The 5,844-nt window shown below is 52.4% G+C and overlaps 1 pseudogene; it reads left to right on the top strand.

Annotated features, from left to right (window-relative positions):
* Positions 1–2,305, top strand: part of LOC102250644 — an 11,375-nt pseudogene extending 9,070 nt beyond the window's left edge.
* Positions 2,306–5,844: the final 3,539 nt, after the last annotated feature.

Genomic DNA, 5,844 nt, shown 5'->3' with positions numbered 1-5,844 from the left:
ATCATTGATGTTTCTATCTCTCTCCCCCTCTCCCTTCCTCTCTGAAATTAATAAAAATATATTAAATATATATATTTTTTTAAATCAAAGAACAAAAGGTGAAACATTTGGTCGCTGTTAAAGCGACCCCCAAAGGGGTCGCGACCCACAGGTTGAGAACCGCTGGGTCTTTCTGTAACCTCAGCTCTGCCCCTGTATTCGGTTGCGGACCACGTATTCTAAAGAGCAGTTGCTCCCCAATGCACCCCATTACAGATCCAAAGACCAGGACGGGGGGATTCTGGGGAAGATTTTTTTTATTTTTCATTTTTATTTTTGGCACGCCGAGCCCACCTCCTCCCAGCTGCTGCAGGCCACAAAGGCTGCTCAAGGGGAGGCTCCGGCCCCTTGAAGCCTCGCGCTTCATTCCCACAACGTGCCGGGGCACGCCTGCCTCCCGCAAGGGCTGTTTGCATTCCTGCAGATCCTGAGCGCGATAAATACCTGATCGCTTTCTGGGGCCCTTCACCACCCTGGGCCGAGGGGCGCTGTCCGCCTTCATCTGCGCGCTGCCTCGCAGATAGAAATGATCAAATGAAGTCAAGACAAGGATCAAGCCTCATAAAAATCTTGCCCGCAGCAAGTACCAGCAAAAAAGCGAGCCTTGCCAAGGCGGCGCGGGCCAAGCCGAGCCAGGGGTTGTGCAACCGCCCAGCAGGGGTGGAAATCTCTGACAAACACAGGGGCCGCGCTGAAAATGGGAGCATCAAAATGAGGCCTCATTAAAAAAAAAAAAAAAAAGTCATTGGGTCGTTGGCTCATGTGAACCTGGAAAACCGCGCTTTCTGACCTCCGTGTGTGTGTGTGTGTGTGTGTGTGTGTGTGTGTGTGTGTGTGTTTTTTTCTTCCTGTGTCAAGCCCGGGATAAAATAGATTTTCCATTCTCGGGTTTTCTGGGTTGGTCACTTTGGCTCGAACCTGAACCGAGCTTTCAAGCGGTTGCATCAGACCAGAATGTTCCACGCGTTGCCTCTGCCCGGTGGCAGAGAAAGGCCCATTCTTGGGCTCAGGGGACCTTCACCGGAGGCCTACTATGTGCCAGGTCCTCCTCAGCCAGGCTCTGGCGAAGGCAGGAGGTGAGTAAGACGCAGCCACGCCTGCAGGCCGGGCCTCGGATGAAAGAAGACGGTCTGGGAAGAAAGGCTGGGCGCCAGGGGTGTGGGGAGGCCCCCCCGGGACCCACCAGCGGAAGCTCTTAAGGTTAGCGCTCCAATTAACCAGCGCAGTGGCTCTGGCTAATGAGAGAAGCCACTGAAGTCTGGGTTCTGATGTCTTCCTGTTCACCCTGCTGCTGGCGCAGAAGGGACCCCACCCGGAGAAATACGAGGTGATTGACACCTGCCACCTGCCAGTGGACAGAGGAGCCGGGTAGCAGACTATTGGTCACATGTGCTCACAGCCTGGGGGGGAGGGCCGCGTGGAAGCGGGGTGCACTCAGAGGCGGAGTGAACCAGCAAGGACTCGGGGGTGCAGGCTGTGTCGTAACAGGAGGGTGAGAGGACCCCTGGTTCCTGCAGGAGGAGGAGCTGTGCTTGTTTGAATGACGGTGTGGGCTGGCAGGGACATGGCACCTACTAGGGTTAGGGTCCGGTGGGCGTGGCTGGTCTGGCTGACAGGGGAACGAGCTGGGGAGGGGCATGCATGTCTGCTGAGAATGGGAGGTCATGGTTAAGACTCTGGGACCCTGGGAGGATAGGGCAAGGAGCCCAGCCGGTGTGGCTCAGTGGGTTGAGTGTCGTCCCAGTGGGAGGTCACGGTTCAAGCCTGCAACCTGACTGGGAATTGAACGGTGACCTCCTGGTTCATGGGTCAACGCTCAATCCCTGAGCCACACTGGCCGGACTGTTTATGTTTTTTCTTTTCTTTTCTTTTTAAAAATATATTTTATTGATTTTTTACAGAGAGGAAGGGAGAGGGATAGAGAGTTAGAAACATCGATGAGAGAAACATCGATTCAGCTGCCTCCTGCACACTCCCTACTGGGGATGTGCCCGCAACCAAGGTACACTCCCTTGACCGGAATTGAACCTGGGACCCTTCTGTCCGCAGGCCGACGCTCTATCCACTGAGCCAACCCGGTCAGGGCATATGTTTGTTTTTGTTATTGTCTATATGCGGCCATGACTGCAAGCTTCATGAGAACGCGGATCTTCTCTGTATTCTCAGGGCCTCGAACGGCGTCTGGAACATCAGTCCAGCTCAGTGCACGTTTGTGGGATCAGTGAACAGCCGCATGGGCAGCTTCGACTTGAGCAGGTCCATGTAGATGCCGTAGGTGCAGTGTGAGGATTGCTCAGCCCTCAGCGCGACCTCAGGGAAGGATTACTATCATCTTAGAGGGAGGAAGAGGGGGGTTTGGAGAGATTGAGCAACTTGCCTGAATTCACACACGTGGAAAATGGTGGAGGTGCGATTTAAACAAAGGACCGCTAGACTGGTCCTACCTTTTCAGCGACTCCTCCACGATTGGCCTCAAATGGTAACCTCCTAAAGTTCTGACGTACAGCTGGCAATTTGGGGATGGTTTGTACCATGTGACTATATATAGCCGGGAGCCCATTCTCTCAGTATGAGACCTTAGAGCAGTGGTTCTCAACCTTCTGGCCCTTTAAATACAGTTCCTCCTGTTGTGACCCAACCATAAAATTATTTTCGTGGCTACTTCATCACTGTAATGTTGCTACTGTGATGAATCGTCATGTAAATATCTGACATGCAGGATGGTCTTAGGCGACCCCTGTGAAAGGGTCCTTCGACCGCCAAAGGGGTCGCGACCCACAGGTTGAGAACCGCTGCCTTAGGGACCTATGGGCCCAGACTAGGTCTAAATGGACATCCCATAGATGTGGCAGACTGAGCCTGGGAGTGCGTGCGATGCGTTTTGAAAGAAATCCTGGAGAGAGAACTAGACAGTTTCAGCCTTTAGAAGAACTAGCTGGGACAAAAATACAGAGAAAAGAGGACAGTGGAGAGAGATCATGATCTCATCTATAAGGGGTAGATGTGGGTGGAATATTCGGCGATTTGTGAATGCAACCCTGTTTTTAAAATGTTTGTTTTTATTGATTTCAGAGAGAGGAAGGGAGAGGGAGAGAGAAAGAAAGATCAATGATGAGAAACATGGATCAGCTGCTTCCTGCACACGCCCTACTGGGGATGGAGCCCGCAACCCGGGCACATGCCCCGACCGGGAATCAAACCATGACCTCTTGGTTCATAGGTCGACGCTCAACCACTGAGCCACACTGGCTGGGCTGCAGCCCCTTTTTGGATGGAACACAGAAAGTGGAAATAGACTCAAGGTTTGGAATGACTATAATTGCCATGTGAATGTCTTGTGGGTTGAGGAGAGAATCACAAAGCCTGAATAAACCCTGCGCGGAAGGAAAAACACAACCTACCAAAATGACAACACAGGATAGGAACTGAAAGACTTATTTGAAGTCCGATTGTATAAAAACATCCAGCTGCCAAAGACTCGGGCTCTTACATGTTTTAAGTTTATTTAATCTTTATGTCGACTCTGACATGTTAAGAATATACACTGAGCAAAGGAGAGGTCTTTGATCTCCTCCGTTGGGAACCTGAATTCATCATTTTCATTATCAGGCATTCAAGAATAAAAGCCCGTGTGATATGCAAATGAGAGGATTGGAAACAACATTTCTAATGCTGGAAAAAAGATGTCATGGACGGCCCAGCCGGTGTGGCCCCCCCCCCCCCCCCCCCCCCCCATGTCCCCTCCACACACACACTATGGCCTGCCAGCCCCTTTGAACCAAGTGCTGTTCTTCCTCACCTCCATATTGCAGTGCCTAGTACAGCGGTTCTCAACCTGTGGGTCGCGACCCCTTTGGCGGTCAAACGACCCTTTCACAGGGGTCGCCTAAGACCATCGGAAACCACATATTGCATGTATAAATACGTATTGTGTTTGTGATGAATCACTATGCTTTAATTATGTTCAACTTGTAACCATGAAAATACATCCTGCCTATCAGATATTTACATGATGACTCATCACAGTAGCAACATGACAGTGATGAAGTAGCAACGAAAATAATTTTATGGTTGGGGGGTCACCACAACATGAGGAACTGTATGAAAGGGTCGCGGCATGAGGAAGGTTGAGAACCACTGGCCTTAGTACAATGTGAGTCCCTGGAGCTCAGACACACCTGAGGGCTTTAGAGAGGCCAGAGAGAGCGGGAGGACCCACAGGTGCCGCTCCTCACAGTTTACCTCCCAGACGAGGGCGAATATAAGTGCGCACATGTGGGCTATGCCGCGTTGTGTGCCGGGAATTGCTGGAGACGCTGGGGTTCAGGTACGGTTTCTCGGCTCCAACAGAGGCTGTCAACTTGGTTACTGTCATGACAGATAAGACTGCTTCTGTTTTGCTAATGGATTTAGCGGTGCCGTAGAATTCTTCAACTTTTCCTTCCTTCCTTCTTACCACTCCCTGCAATTCTCCAACAACTGCTTTGATGTGGTGGGGAGAGAGGTGCTCGCTTAGGGGGATGCAAGCTCTCTTTTCATCTCTGCTTCGGTTGGACTCGCCGCCAAGTTCTCAGCCTGCCTCTCTGGAGTGACCGACAGCATTGGAAAGGGTAGGAGGTGGTGTGAGCGCAGTGGTCTGAACAGTTGGCCTTTGCAAGGGCTGGGGGGCATGGGGTGGAGCGGAGAGGAGGAAAACCTCTTTTGGAGCAGTCTCCTTCCCCTTCCAGGATGAAGCACAGGTGGGGAGGAGGGAGCCCCTGCTCACTGTCCCCCCACCTCAGACCCTAGGCTTTGAAGGGAACGAGTCAAACTCCTCTTTTCCTGGAGCGGAGGAGCCAAACCCAGCTGGGTTTGCAGCGCCCAGCCGGTTAAAGAGCACGCATTTCCACTTTTGCTGAGTGACACCAAATTTTATCGTGTTTCCAAAACCTCCCCCTAGCCCCCCGCTGCTGGCTCCTCTGAACCCCCTCCATTGTGGGCTCTGAGCAGCATGCAGCTTTATTTTTCAATGTCTGGTGTTTATGCGCCACATTGGAGTTGGGTTTCCCCCGGTACATGGCCTCCTCCTTCAGGGAGGAAGCCTGCGAGCCTCCAGCTTCCTCTGCCCACAGCCTCTGGGAGCCTGCTCACCCACCCCATCCCTTGGTTTTAAAGTTCTATGGGAAGGAATGCGTCATCTCCAGGTGAAAACGAGCATTCGCTTTGTGTCCATTGCATTGGGGGTGCAGATGTAGGCAAGCATGGCCTTCGAATGGCTGCAGAGGGGAGCAGCCTGCAGGACACAGGGGCCACAACGGTAACCCCACAAAACAGGACAACTGTGTGTCCCCAGCTCATCTCCTTGGCTCCTCTCTCAGCAAAGGCTGCAGGCAGAGCGGTTAGTAAGTAGTTCAAGTCCTCAGTGCCCTCCTCTCAGCCCTGTGACCTCTGCTTCCCTTTCCTCTTCTGTAAAATGGGAACAGAAACTGAATCTAGTGCATGGCGATGTTGTAAGAGCTGGTGAGCTATGTCTGGCACACAGTTTAGCGCTCAAGGCGTACTGGCTATGCCTCTATTAGTAATTAATTATTACTAATATGAAAGATTAGGAGGTTGTGGTTCTCCTGGGTCTTGGTGAGCTTGGCTGGCCAATCCCAAGGGGCCTTTGAGGCCCCTTCAAACCCTACTACCCTCTCCGGCCCGGGTACCGTTGCGATTGCTCAATGAGGTTAACCTGGCGGCCGCCAAGGCGTGGGCACAGGTGCGGCCCTGACCACAAACAGGGCGTGGGCTTCGGCTTGGCCAGCCGAGGTCGGGAGAGGCCAA

This window comes from Myotis brandtii, unplaced genomic scaffold (assembly GCF_000412655.1).
Source record: "Myotis brandtii unplaced genomic scaffold, ASM41265v1 scaffold329, whole genome shotgun sequence".
NCBI lineage: Eukaryota > Metazoa > Chordata > Mammalia > Chiroptera > Vespertilionidae > Myotis > Myotis brandtii.
The sequence above is the reverse complement of the archived record's forward strand: the minus strand, read 5'-3'. Positions and strand labels throughout refer to the sequence as shown.